The sequence below is a fragment of the Trichosurus vulpecula genome, chromosome 1 (assembly GCF_011100635.1).
Source record: "Trichosurus vulpecula isolate mTriVul1 chromosome 1, mTriVul1.pri, whole genome shotgun sequence".
Lineage (NCBI taxonomy): Eukaryota > Metazoa > Chordata > Mammalia > Diprotodontia > Phalangeridae > Trichosurus > Trichosurus vulpecula.
Window position 1 is genome coordinate 286920332 of NC_050573.1, and position 15363 is coordinate 286935694.

The 15363-nt window shown below is 42.9% G+C and overlaps 1 protein-coding gene across 7 annotated transcripts in view; it reads right to left on the bottom strand.

The window, feature by feature from the left end:
- The window catches only part of NCOA2 (nuclear receptor coactivator 2), a 328725-nt gene extending 313875 nt beyond the window's left edge, over positions 1 to 14850 (bottom strand). For 3 of the 7 annotated variants that reach the window (XM_036740642.1, XM_036740635.1, XM_036740629.1), the window contains exon 1: positions 14597 to 14732. The gene's annotated coding sequence lies outside the window, so the exon portion shown is untranslated. Of the gene's footprint in view, positions 1 to 12901; positions 12957 to 14596 lie in introns of those variants that run through there. The other 4 variants (XM_036740652.1, XM_036740623.1, XM_036740614.1 and 1 more) reach the window with 4 other exon arrangements.
- Positions 14851 to 15363: the final 513 nt, after the last annotated feature.

Genomic DNA, 15363 nt, shown 5'->3' on the forward strand with positions numbered 1-15363 from the left:
GAACTTCAGAGCAAATACAAACAAATTACAAACAGAGAAAATATAAATAGAGTAAATAACACAAATCAATAGACACTAGCTGTCTGACCAAAGCTATACATACATAGTTACCAGAGAGAGAGAAGCACCAACATCTGGGTTTTCAAAGCCAGGGGGGCTCTTTCGGGCTACCCAGAGTCTCCACACCAATACTCTTCCAATGAGTGAGCCCCAAACAAAATGCTAACCTTTTTTCAGGGCCTGAGGGCACTTCACACCTCTAGAAGGCTTCACACCTACCCTCTTGGGACCTAATTAGCAAAAGGTGTGGGCTTTTCTACAAACAAAGGCAAGACTCAATCAAAGGCAATCCATTGCCTTAGTGCTGAGAAGCACTCCAAAAGAAAAAACAGTAGAAAGTCCCACTCTGCTTGCCCCCGTAGGAACTCACAGGGTCTAGAGTTAAGAAGATCTAAGTTCACATTTGGTCTCAGACATTTACTAGCTGTGTGAACCTGGGCAAATCACTTAACTTCTACTTGCCTTAGTTTTCCCACCTGTAAAATGGGGATAATAGCAACTACCTCTAGGGTGGCTATGACAATCAAATGAGACAACAACTGTGTAAAGTACTTAGCACAGTGCCTGACACATAGTAGGTGCTATTTTTATTATTTTTATTTATGAATCATCTACATAGGAGCTAATGATGAGAGAGAGAAAGAAGAGGGAGAAAGAAAGGGAAAGGAGAGGGATACAAAAAGAAGACAGGGAGAAAAAGAAGGCCAAGAAAGAGACTTGGGAAAATGCACAGTCAAAGGCTGTGATGATCCCAAAAAGGAGATTGAGGAGTTTGACAAATAGAACAACCGGAAGAAAATACTACCATGGAAACCAAGAAAAGGGAAAGGGGGGGGCGGATAAAAGGGGAAAAGCAGAGCAAGAAAAACAAGGAAAGAGCCTTGGGAAAACCCACAGTCAAGCAGAGGGAGGATGGCAATTAGGACGATTGAGCCAGCAAAGGAGATTCAGAAGTACAGAGGGGTACCAAATGCAATAGTACCAAAGGCAGTAAGGAAGTAAAAATACATCAGAGCAGTCAAGAAGGAAGACAACAGAGGAAAAGACCAGCATATTTAGCAATTAAACGATCGCTGATAAATTTGAAAAGAGTAGTTTCCGCTGAGTAAAGGGGAAAGGGGCAAAAGTCCAAATTACTAAAGGGACAAAAGTACGAAGATTTCAGGTATAAGGAGACAACTTCGTTTAGAGTGCTTTTTCTCGGAGTTTGGCTGAGAAGGAAGTGGGATTGGGGCAGCTAGGTGGTGCAGTGAGTAGAGCACCAGCCCTCGAGTCAGGAGGACCTGAGTTCAAGTCCAGCCTCAGACACATGACACATGTACTAGCTGTGTGACCTTGGGCAAGTCACTTAACTAACCCCAATTGCCCTGCCAAAAAGCAAAAAAAAAAAAAAAAAAAAAAAGGAGGTGGGATGACAGGGTCTAGGGAAGAATTTTTTCAGAATGGAGAAGATGGGCATTTTGAAGGCATTAAATAGAAAGATGCTAAAGATCACAAGCAGTGATTCAGGGGGCAATCCACTGGAAAAGCAGGGAGGAAATGGGCTTCTGAACATTGGTTTTGAGGTATTGGCTTTGGTGAGAAGGGTCACTTCATTATCAAATACTGAAGGGAAGGAGCAAATGGGAAATGATGCCAAGGGAATTTCAGATGAACAGGGAAGAGGGAGCTCCCAGGGTATGGCCATTTAAAACTAAGCAGAAGAGTCACCAAATGGGCAAACCCTTTATGATTTTGCCCTGGGAGGTTTCCCTCCCCCCCAAAAAAACACTATAGAGGAGCTACCACCATCACCTCTCCTAGCTTAGTCCTATAAACATTAGCACCTATTTTGTACAAGGTACTTGAGGTAGAGTTGGAGGATACAAAGGTTTCACCCAAATGGCTAAGATGCAAAGCAAAAAGAGTACACCCAAAAAAAAAAAGTTGAGAAAGGGGAGATGAGGAGGGAAGAGAAGATGGAGGAATAGGATCAAGAAAGGCTTTATAAAAGAAATAGTATCTGAACTGAGTCTTAAAGGAAAGGATTTCAATATATCAAAATGAGTAGTATCTCAGGCAAAGGCACCAAGAAGAAGAAGGCAAGAGAAAATGACATACAGATCTGGCTCCCTGCCCAGGACACCCTCCTATGCAACTCTGTTCTTTCTTTATATCACCTCCTCTCCTATACACACACACACACACACACATACACACACTCTTTCACTCCACGTCCTAAGCAAAGGCACCTCCCCACCTAACATTTAAGGGTATTCATGTACTATGTACCCTGAGATTACAACTTTAAATAAGTTCGCCAGTTCACATCACTTGCCAGGTTCTCACCATTTCACATTAGCACAGATAAGAGCTAGAGGGAACCTCAGAATTACGTAGTTTCTCTTATTTCTCAGGTAAGGACACTGATGCTAATAGCTTAATTTACTTGTCCAAGGTCACAAAGCTAATAAGTAACAAATGAATAGAATAATAGCTTAAAGTCAGGGATACATGGACTCAAGATTTACTATTTAGACCACGGGCAAATCATTTAACCCCTGAGCCTAGTTTCCTCATCTATAAAATGTAAATAATACTTGTAATACTTTACTCAGAGAGTTGTTATGAGGATCAAATGAAATATAATTTTGTAAAGTAACTGACAAGCCTTAAAACAGTATGTGGTAGTTTTTGTTGCTGAATTCAAAACACCTAGGTCCTGGGATTTCAAATCCCGGATTCATTCAACTACGCTCCACTTTTTCCTTCGTTTGCCTACTGGCTTTAAAATGTACATATCCCTATAACCTCATAAAACTACACTGTAATAATAATGTTCAACAAATTGTTCCATACACAAATCCTAACCCTGTTTATGTAACTGGCCACTCTCCATTTAGCAGTAGGCTGCTTCTGACAGTTTGCATCAAGAAACATTATAGAAGGACATAGTTGTTTTCCTTAAACGAAGCTTCAAAAGATGTTCCCCTGCAATGTTCTGTTTCTATTGTTAACCTAATCCTCTGTCAATCCATCATCCATTAATTTAACTGAACCTTCTGAGCTCACATGGGGAAGGAGGGAGTCCCCTGTCCCTTTAAAATGTTAATGGTCCTATTTTGCTCTTTGAAGAATTTTTTGAGGTGAGATCACAAGAAGTACACAATATTCCAGATATGGATAAACCTTGGTTTTGTACAAGAATAGGGCAAAGTCTGATTTTGTTTCTAATACTAACCTTGCTAAAATGATGATGGTGGCTTAAAAATTTTTAAAGCCCTTTACTTACATTATCTCATTTCAGCCTCAAACCTCATGATGTAAAAAGTACAACTGTCCCCATTTTTACAAATGAGAAAATTGAGGCTCAGAAATTAAGTGGCTTGTCCACATGGCAAAGTCAGGATTTAACCCAGGTCTTCTCACTCCAAGTCCATGGATCTATTAACTATGCCAAGGCTGTCCAACCTTAGGTTTTTATTGAAACAACAGACAATGTATTTTGATTTGCCATTTTAGTGAGAGCTGTTTACTAAAGCATTTATGTACATTTCTATGCTTGAAGGCGGGCCGTGTTTTGGCCAGCCCTGAACTATGCTGTTGCCCTTTCTAGTTACCATTAATATCACAGAGCTATCTTCAGAAGTCAGGGTGGATGAAATGGGAAAAGAGTGCTTGACACAGAATCCAAGAACCAGAGTTCAACTCCCTGCTCAATTAATTACTGCTTGTATGACCCTGGGCAAATCACTTAGCCTCTCTAGGTCCCAATTTCCTTACGAATGGGTTTGGACCAAACGACTCCAGTCCCTTCAAACTCTAAATCTATGATTCTATTTTCCAGGGTTACAATGAACGGATAGCTTGAAAATCATCATCTCGTGATTAGAATTTAGAATATTGTCCTCAACCCATTACCACACACTTACCAACACATACATCCAGTGATGACCCAGGCACAAAACTAAGGGAAGCACTGAATTAAAATCCAATATAAAAACAAATGTCTCTTGAGGTAATCTTGTTCTTCCCATTGGATTTGTAAATTTTTGTTGTTCTAGGAAACATTCTAGGCCCTAGACATAACAAAATGAACCTTAAAAAGCACAATCTCTTAAATTTTTTAAAAGAAAATTATTTTTTCATTAAAAAAAAGTTACCACTGATGCTATTTAAAATAGTAACACTAACATTATGTAGACCTCAGTTTCCTCATTGCTGTAAAATGGGGAGGGAAAGGTGTTGGACCAGAGGACCTCTAGGTTCCCTCCCAGCTCTAAGGCTATGATCCTATACTAAAAATCACAGAAAGATAAAATATTAACACACTGCCAAAAACTCTGTAGAGGCAGGGATTCCTAAAGCTTTAGAAATTTGGTCATAGTATTCACCAGTCTAAAACTACTTTCACATTGCTAACTTTCTGTTTTACCTATTTTTGTATTGTTATTTTTCAAAATTACTGGTCTTTTCCAGGACATCTTTGTCCAGGAACAACTACGCAGTTTGTAACCATAACTTTAAGCAGAAGAGAGGAGCATGAAGCACTTTGGTAATGAACACCAATGCCAGTGTCTGCTGGGACACAGTTGTCTAGCAACCAACAATAATCAGGAAATTAACAGATTACACCTATATTAGCTTTCTGTTCTGAACCTAAAGGCTTATTTAATGGATGGTGATTGGCCAAATAAAAGCTTATCATGTATCAAAACTGTTTGATGAGATAGCCAAGGGTTGAATCTTTATCAGCCTTCATAGGGTTTGGTGGTAATAACAAAAAGAACAGAAATAATTTTCTTCCTCTTACTCAAGAAAGATTAAGGGCCCACCCACCAAGTACAATCTTGGTGACAGAAGGGAAAGAGAAAACAAGGAAGGGAAGAAAAGCAAGAAAAAGGAAAGAAACAGAACCGATGTCTTCAAACAATGTATCATTCTCAAGGTTGAAATAGAAATTGTACTTTCAAATTGTGTAATTTCAATGGGTGAAGGGTGAATGAGACTTATCTGACATGTAACTTTAATTATCCAAGTAACTGTCTACATTCTACATTTGTATTTAACTCTGGAGACCTGAAAACTTTCTCTTACACATGAATTGTTGGGTTCTACTTAGGACATGCTACATTATTATTTTTGACAACAATAACAAAAGAATTAAAGCTCTTATGGTTAATAATAACTGACATCTACATAGTATTTAAGGTTTAGAAAATACGAACTAGTTGCTTCAACTGAGCTTCACAAAAACCCTGAGAGTAAGGCAGAGCCAGTATTACTGTCTCCATTTTATAGAAGTGAAAAGTGAGACCCAGAAAGGACAAGCCACTTGTCTCAGATCAGTAAGTGGCAGAACTGTGATTGTAACTCAGATCTTCCAAATCCAAATCAACTATACCACTACAGCATATTACCTAAAAAGAATCAGTAAATTGGAGAAAGGATAATGTTAATCTCTTTATCAATTTTACATTTATGTGTCAAATGCTATTGTAACAGGAATCAGGAAAGTATTTTCATGTTTAAAAAATTACCAAAAGAACACCTGGAACATGGTCCTGAGCAGAATGGATTCATTTTATTAGCCCTAATGATGTCAGAGTAAGCCAGAAAAGGCAATCCTCCTTTGATAGGTACCTGGATGGATGATATAAAGTGGTGATCAGCATGAGTAGCAGCCATCAATAGTCTATTTAAACTATGCCAAAAAGACTTTGTAATCATAGCTCTAATGAGTTTATTTAAATAAGTAATAATAATTTAATCTATTTTCATCTATAGCAACAGGTCTTTGGTCTCTTGAAATTTGAACATTAAAATAATGAAGTGATTCCTATGTATACTTAAGTCTAACAGTTCAGCAGAAACTCACTACAAATAATTGAGTAGAACAGAGAAGTAGTAACATGACTACATCAGCAGCCTTTTTTCAAGAAGACATCTATCTCAATACCAAGTCATCTATTCTCCACTAAGGAAAAAAGCTATACATTTGCCCTCCAAAACTGCAAGGTAATTATTAAAGAAATCTTTACCTACTTCTATAGCTATGCTGCCAAAAGAAAACTAAAATGTTATAACCATAATAATTTTTAAATCACCTATAGCCTTACTACCAACTCACTGCAGAAGACCAAATTAATATACTACACTATGATTCTGATTTTAATTTTTCAATATCAGAAGTGCAAGGGAGAACTTCCTAATTGTTACTAGACTGTTAAAGACTTAAGGGGATAGCACACTCTTCCAGTTTTTCAGATGAATCTGTAAAGGTGTTGTTCTGCCTGGAGATAAGAACTCTACAAGAGATAACCCTGCCAACTGAATATAATCATTCATTTGCAGAGCTATAAGAGTCTGTATCTATTCATCAGTTTTATGCACTGTACAAGCAGACGGAGGACCTTATTTAATTCTTCCTGCACTTGCATACTTGCATTGTTGTTCTCTCCTTCCTGAGGGAACTGCAAAATTCAACAATCCTTTAGATGCTCACAATTCTTCACTGGTCAAGTTCATGACTCCCCCCCACCCCCCCCCCACCCCACCCCCGGCCACAAGCTCTACTCATAAGAAGAGGGCTCCTGTTAAATGGAGGCACCCAGGAAAACTGACCACTACTATTTTCTGGGCCTCTTTGTATTACTAAACACTGCTCAGGTCCAGAATATAGATAAACAAAATACACGAGGAAGGTTGAACTCCAAGGGAAAGGTTGCTGACAGGCCAATCTTGTTTCCACCTCATTTTGGTGCGGATTGTGGAATCAATCAATAGTCAAGAGTCACAGGTAGCCCACAAAAAGAGGCAGACTCATGAAAGGCCAGCCTGCTAAAGCTATGGGATCTGGGTAAGGGGTATCCAAAAAAAAGCCATCTTGACCACAGCATTCCAGAATGAAGTGCCAGGATTTTATATAAAAAAAGTGCCATTTTATATAAAAAAAGTGCCATTTTATATAAAAGTTGCAGCAAAAATCATATAATTTAAGTAAATTTTAAAGAGGATCTCTGTTCAGGTGTGGATCTAATTCTAAGATGCTATGGGGAAAAAATAAGCAATATAATTCTGAAGAGTGTACCACAACTTGAACCCAAATCAAAACTTTTTTTTTAATTACACAATTAAAATAGCTTCATTAGATTGTGTTTTCAATGGAAAACAAATTTTAGAATGAAGAAAATCAGCCTTGCCTTCCTTTCGTTCTCCTTCACTCTTTGGCTTCCCTTATTTCTTATATGCAAGAAAAACAATGACTGCTCACACTACATGGATGAGACCACTGGGCTTTCCCAGCTACCACTGTGTTCTAACTTTCTCTGGGCCTTTCCATTTGTTCTGGAGCTGAACTCTTTTACATTTTATCTCTCCCTAGAATATGAGCTCCTTGAGAGCAGGCATTGTCTCAATTTTCTATTTTTATCTTGAGCTCTTAGAATAGTATACGGCACCCAGTAAGCACTTTTTCATGATTCTGAATGAATCATTTTTCTTTCATTCATCCAAATGAATCAAGCAAAAAAAAATTGTCAATTATATTGTTTCTCCTATAATCACCCATTTTATATAGCCAGATAGCTACTAAGAATGAATGATTAAATACTAAATTCTCACTATATACCAGAAATTGGGCTAATCTCTGAAGACAAAAGACAAAAAAAAAGAGTCAGTCCCTACACAGTAGGAGCTTACATTCTAATAGAGGGAGAAAAATCACATAGGGAGTGGGGGCCAGAGAAGAGTTGTTTTGGTCTGGGAAGTCATGGGAAGGAATGATGAGTAGAGCCCCAGCAGTGACAAGGCCTTTCTAAGACCAATGGTAGGAGATACTTGATAGCTGCAGGAGCAGTGAATGGGGCAAAGCAAGCAGTACGGCAGGAAGATGGTCAGGGCCAAGTACTGTTAGGGGTCTGAAGCTAGCTAGTCATAGTGGGCTCAGCATAATCAGGATAGTATAGCTCCAGGGAATGAATAGCAAGGTAAAACAAAGTAACAAAACTGAGATAATACTACATATTCAAGCAAGAAGAAATGAACAAAAGACTTGCCAAAGACCAGTGCTATGAACCGTAAAGTGAGGTAATAAATTGGTTCTGATGTCCTTAGTTTCTCTAGTTTTCTGTATCAGTAGTCTACAAACCTTTTAGATCATGCATCCCTATCATTTGGGGCACTGAGGTGGTACAGTGGATAGAGTGCCATGCCTGGAGACAGGAAGACCCCAGTTCAAATCCAGCTTCAGATACTTGCTGTGTGACCCTGGGCAAGTCACTTAACCCTGTTTGCCTCAGCTTCCTCATCTGTAAAATGAGCTGGAGAAGGAAATGGCATACCACTCCAGTATCTTTGCCAAGAAAACACCAAATAGGGTCACAAAGAGTTGGGCATGACTGAAATAACTGAATAACAACATCCCTATCATTAAAAAAATACATATATATATATATATATATATATATATCTTAATGAGCATACTGGGGTGGTGGCAGAAAGGAGGGTATTGGAAATGGGGAGGGAGCGGGAGGATAAAAAGGACAATATTTTCCCAATGCTATCTACATAACTGCTACTGTGAGTACCAAGGTCAAGATTAGTGTGAAACTGTCCTGAGAAGCAAAAGCCTGGTTCAGAAGGCAGGGCATATAAGACTATGCCGGGTATGTGTGCTTGTGTAGGAAACAAACTCCATGATATTCCACCCAACTTCCTACCCTCCAAATACTTGATCACACACACCCTGGGGTCAAGCTACAGCTTCCCCTTTGGAGAGAATGGGCTAACAAAGCCCAAATGGACAGTTTACCTTTCTTGTTCAGATAAGGTCTGAGACATTCATTCATTTAGTAAGCATTGATTGTACGCACAGCAACTGTACTAGCAAGGGCCTACAGAAGGTATAAAGTTTCAATAAATAATCCTGCTTTAATAGAGCTTATGCTAATATACATATAACAAATATACAACATTACATAACATGCCCATTAGAAAGTTGTAAAGTTGTTTTGTGAGTGCATGAGGGTAGTAGGATCTTTACAGGAAAATGGGCAAGAAGTACAAAGATCAAGGAGGTGGTTGGCATTTTGAGTCCAGTTTTAAAGGATGAAGAGGAATTCAAAGGTTCAAGAAGGAAAACACAGCATTCCAGACAAGTCCTACAACCAAAGGAACAAAAACTTTTTTGCCTAAATTATCTGCAAAATTCTGCCTCAATTCTCTACTATAGATTGTCAGGAGAGACCTGGACAAAAAAGTTCTTTCTTTTTTCCTCCAGAATCTGTAAATAATAGCAGCTAGCTCCTGGCTATGAACTTTGGATTTATTTATATTCCTTAAAATTCAACGGCATGTAAAAGGGAATTCAACACTACAGCTCTAGTATGCTTTCAATTCTTGGCCTCCCTTCAGAAATTGACAATCCAGGTACCACCTGATAACTTCTCTGGGAATAGCAACGATTTAATTAAAATACACAATCAGAAGCCAAAATTTTTCTGTTGTTTATCAACCAGAAACATGCAATCTTTAGCCTAATGGTGCAAAGTATAACCTACTTTCCATCGCCAGTCTTAATATCAAAAGACTACTTCTCACAACTTATCACAACCAGTTCTCTCAGTGTTATACAAGCTGGCAAGACAGTAACACCAGATACTTAAAAAGAGAGCTAAATTCTAATTCAATCAGAAATTAGGACTAGAACCCTGTAAAATATTCCCTACTTTAACATTTTCTAAATTTTAGGATTCATAATAAAATATTTATAAGGAGGCACAGACTGATTCACTTTAATAGGCTTCCAAAAGTAATATAATAAATAGATCTTGATACACTTAGTAAAAAATAACCCCTTTTAGATGCCTCTAAAAAATATAAACAAACCAACAAAGTCAATTTTTGTTATTCTTTAGGAAACTTTGAAGGGGAAGGGCATTTTCTATCATTCAGGAAAGGTAAAGTGGGCAAAGCAGTCAAATCAGCTTGAGATCACATTAGAAAGTATAAAAAAGGGAGGATTTTGTCCTGCTTTTCCTGAAATGGCTTCCATAATTGACATGTAAATACAGTCTTATCATTACACCACTAGGGGAAAGGATCCTAGTTATCTCAGTATATTTGTAGGCTTATGTTATAAAATGTGATTATTTTACATTAAAAATAACAAATCGAACTAGTTATTTTCAGTGCTAAAATAACATCTGAAATCTGCTAAATTTTCTAAATTAATAAAGTATACAATGAAGACATAAACTGACATACAAAACAAAAAACTCACATTACAAGCCTAACATTGAAAGGAAAAATGTAGTCATTGTTCCAATGCTAATCACAGCTCTCAGCATCTGGTGTTTAAAATTTCTACCATCTCACAATAAAGTTCTGAATATCAAAAAAGAGGCAATTTCACTAAGATCTTGATTTTTTTAATCTTTTAGCAAACTCCCAGCAAAAACTGCTTTAAACAAATCTTTTTTTTCCTCCACAACTAAGGAATGCTTAAAAGAAATGCTGTTGAACTCCATATACACCAATAATTTTTTTTAAATTCAGGCTGTCTAATTATTTCAAATTTGAAGCTGATGTGACTAGAAACAGCTAAGCTACTGAATCCTTAAATATGGGGTACATAAGTAAAAATACCCCCTGAAGCTCCTCAAAAGTCTACTGAGGACAGCTATAAAAATATTTGTTGGTTTCTTGAAACCAACAAATATTATCCCTTTATCCATACTTAACCATTTGCCCACATCACCATTTGACAATTTATGTTTACATTTCAGTAGATGCTACCCAACGCAATGCAAAAGTAGTATTTCCTGAGAAAAAGGGTTAAAAATGCAAAGCATTCAGAAAAATATTAAAGGCATAATTTGCAAGCTATGTCCTACCCTCTGCTTCAGTATCTTGACATCTTAAGTCAAAGAACTCCTCTTAAGACTCAAACTCCCTGGAGAAGAAAGGTTCAGATCCTGTCTGAGAGCACACAATGGAATCACAGCTGACGATGTACATCTTTTCTGGATGTCTCCATATGTTCAAGAGTTCCTCTCCCCCTCCCCCCCCCCATCTAGGCAGTAAGGGACTTGCCACTATCTGCCACCAGGAATATGAGAACATTTTCAAGGATTGTGGTAAAGAATCAAGCACTAACAGTGTGTTACTCTTGAGCATACAAAAAAAAAAAAAAAAAAACAGAGGAGGCACATGTCAGTGACCATCTGTAACTAAATTAACTGTTGGGAAGGTAAGGGAGAGTGTTGATAAATCTGAAGCAATAATATAGATTGCTTGCTCTCTACCATTGCAAGCAGTTGGCAAGTAAAAGTATAAACCAGGGAGAGAAAATAAGTTATTATATCAATAAAATGTAAGGTAACAAACTGCAACAAAATACATCCAACCTTTTCCACATAAATGTACAAATTGCACTAGGTTATTCACTCTGCATCTGGAAGTGGATTAATAAAATGGAGACATCGATAGAATTTAGCAAGTATTTTTCGGTATTTTTAGCTGTAGCTTTGCTTTAGTTCTTTAGTGGTAAAGTTTATAAGAGGTAACAAATTCTGATACAGAAAAGTTCATTCAGATAAAACTTTTTAAAATCTTCTTCAATTAAATTTAATCACAAAATGAATGGATTCATTCTTGATCTAATTCTATTCACCCTCTGAACTCCTGAAATCTGGAATTAAAAGTCTTCACAAACTCTAGTTGAGAAGAACACGGCTTTAATAAATGTGCTACTAACCTAACCAACAAAGAACAAGCACAAGAGACCAAGCATTGCAGCAGCTGCTGTCTTTTTTTAAAAGACTGTTATTTCTGCAGGGTAACCTGTGTTCTGTATAGAGAATAAGACCCACTATTCTTTCGCTCCCTTAAAATGTCACTAAGTCATGTATGCGACAAACAACCTACCATGAAAGATGTCTCTCGCCCTGTTTAAGCTAGGGAAGCACCCACTCAATCTACATTTTAACAGTGTTTAAAAAGAAAGCTATTTTAAATGATTTATTTTTAAGAATCTTTAGTGTGGGAGTAATTTGGCAAACTACATTTTACTCAAAACTCCCCCTACATACAAATATTCTTTGACCAGCTTTGCTCCTTAAATACCAAAGCTTTATGTTTCACATAGTGATGCTTTGGTTTTTAACTACATTCTGTTTACTCAAGAAGGAGCCAAATAAAATGCATAGCATAAACCACAACCTTCTATGTTTTTCTGCTTCATCCCCATACACCCAATTGTTCAGGCAAATTTTGGAAACTAACAGCTTAATTAAAAAAGGAACGAGGAAAGATTCAGAAGTACTAATACTTTTCACTTTGCATTTCTAAAATAATCTTGACTTAAGACTATATCCAAGTGCTTTTAAAATACCAAGATACCCTTACAGATGAGTTTCAATGATCACACGCTGGCACAGCTAGAAAGTATAAGGCAGAGGTGATAAACAGAACCCTTGAGGATTCTCACTGCAAATAAAAGGAGGTCCAAAACCCCTCACTCCCTAAAGAGCATCCCTACAATACGCCACTCTAGACATTATCCTTCAGAGACTGACGCTACATTCCGAACAACTGGAGGTTTCACCCTACGTAAGGCATTCATGCCTTTAACTAAGAGCAGTACATCGAGCACCGCACACGCGAACACCCCTTCCCAAGACAAGGGGGCTCTACCGCTAAAGCCTCAGAACACAAGAGCCAGGGTAGAGTCCTAGGAATGGAGAGGAGCAAGAAGGTTCTAGCTGGCGTCTCCATGGCTCCCCGCCCCAAGGCAACTCCTCTATAACTGGCCCAGGGGAAGCCCCGCCCCTACCCCCTCCCACTTCCACGATTGGCTCACCAAAACCCGGTCAGTCAGACTCCCCTCCTCCGAGTGGCCCGCTGCCCCATCAGTCAGACGCAGTGCGATCCGGGTCGATGGGAGGGGAAGGCAGCGAGAGAGGTGGAGTGGGATTGAGATTGAAGGAGGAGAGAGGAAGGTTGGGAGGTTGGTTGGTTCGTTGGTCAGTTCGTCTGTCAAGTCTGAGTCTCGGGAATGCCAAAGTTTCCCCGGCTGTGGGGCTGTTCGCTGGGGAAGGCAGTCGCAGCTCAGTCCCCAGGCTAAGAGGAAGGAGCCTCATACAGTACAACCAGAGGCTCCGCTCCCCGCATCCCACAGGCCCCGGAAACCGGAGGGGCGGGGGGAAAGGGCGGGGCCATCAACCCAGTGACCGGCCCCGCCCCCGATCCTCGGAGAGGCGCCTCCGGGACTCGGAGAGGCGGAGGGGGAAGAGGGGTGGTTGGGGGGCGGGAGCACCGGCCCCGCGGCTCAGGCCCCTCCCCAGCCCCAACCCAGGCAGAGAGGCGAGCCCCCGGCTCTGGGCGGGGTGTGGGTGAGGGCCCCTCCCCGCTTCCCGCCTGGGGCCCGGAGGCCAGTCACTCCAGGGGCGGGGAGAAGGGAGGGAAGCAGGGGACCAGGGGGAGAGGGGCGCTGGCGAGCCAACCCGGAACATTCTCCGGCCGCCGCCGCCCCCGGCCCCGGCGCGCCCGCTGCCGGCCCACCAGCCCCGACCCAAAAGTTAAGTGTGGGGCACGAGCTGGGCTCGGGTGAGAGCACCGAGCATCTGCATCTGCCGCTGCCGCCGCCGCCCCAGCCTCCCTCCTTCCCCGCAGCCTGCGTACATCGGGAGAGCCCCCCGCCCAGCCCAACCCGCTCCTCCTTCCCTCCTCCCGGCCTCCCGGGGCTCCGGCTTCCCCTCCTCCCCCGCCGGCCCCAGGGCCTCCCCCTCACCTCGGGGTGCAACTTCCCCTCGTAACCTTGCCTCACCTTCCCCTCCGCTCCTCCTGAGGGCAGAACCTCCCGGCCTCGCTCCCCAGCCCGACCCGCGGCTTTCCCTTCACACCTCCCCTTGCACTTCTCCCCGGTCCCCGACGGCGCCCCGACGGCTCCCCCGACCCGCCTTGCTGGACCTTTCCACGATCTCACCTCCCTCATCCCCCGGGGCTCCCGTCTCCTCCAGCTCCCTGTGCCCACCGACTACGGCGTGCAGTGGTGCCCGGCGCCTCCTCCTCTCCCGGGGCTGCGGTTCCCCCCTCGCAGCCCCGCCGCCGCCCCCTCCCCCGGGCTGGGGCTGCTCCCCCCCCCCCCCCGCCTTTCACTCTGGGACTCGCTGTCCCAGTTCACAGGAGGGAGGTGCGCGTGTGTGTGCATATGTGGGAGTGCATGTATGTGTGTGTGTGCGTGCGCGCGCGCGCGCGTGTGTGTGTGTGCGTGTGTGTGCAAGGGGGTGGGGAGAACCTTCCTTTCTCTACCAGTAACTCCCCCCTCCCCGGGCTCCAACCAAAAACAAAAACTCCCCAACTCGGCGGCGCCCCGGGATGCAGCAGCCCCGCGGGGGCCCCACGCACGACACCCGCCCTGACGAGGCGAGCCCGGGAGGGGAAGGCAGGAGACGCGGCCGGCGGGCGGGTGGCTCTCCCCGCTGGCTCCCCCGTCGCCGCTGAGGGGTGGGGATGGTGCCCCTCCCCCTCCCCCGCGCCGGGAAGGTGCATTTACCGGGAAATCGGTGGGTCGGTCAGTCAGTCAGGTGGCGGCTGCCGACGGCGCTGACCTTCCCGGCCGAAGCTGGAGCGGAGGCTGCGGCCGCCATGTTCCCGTGTTAATAACTGCTGCCTGGTTGTTTATTTCAATGGAGATCCTCCCCCCGACTCCCCTCCTCCTCCTCCTCTCCTCACTTACAGAGAGAGGGAGACAGAGCGAGCGAGCGAGCCGAGGAGGGGGCACCGTGAGGCCGCCAGCCCCTCCCTCCCTCCTCCTCTTCCCTCCTCCTCCTCCTCCTCCCCACTACAGGCGCAGGAGCAGCAGCCAAGTCCTGTCACTGGGGGAAGGACGAGAGGAGGAAACTTCCCTCCCACTCCCCTCCCTCCTCCCGCGGCTCTGCAACATCGCCCCTGAGTGGGGGCAAAGGTGGCAGAAGGGGCACCTCGGATTGCCGAGCTGGGGGGGGGGGGGGGGGGGTGGCGAGGAGAGGGTCACAGTGTCCGGGGCAGCCGGGTCTTCCAAGGAGGGGCGGGGGCTGCAAAAACAGCGTGGGGGTTGTGGGGGAGGGGGGAGAGAGAGGGGGCTCAAAACGGGGCAGAAGAAGGGTGTCCGATCCTATGGGCGATTCGAAGTGTAAAGAGAGTAAACAGATGACTCCTCGACCAGGCAAGGGCCAGTGCCAAAAAACAGAAAAGAAAGGATGAGCTGAGGAAGGGCCACAGGCAGAGGGGAGACAATGGGCAACTTAGGGCTGCCGTTTAGTTGGGGAGTTGCTACAGGCC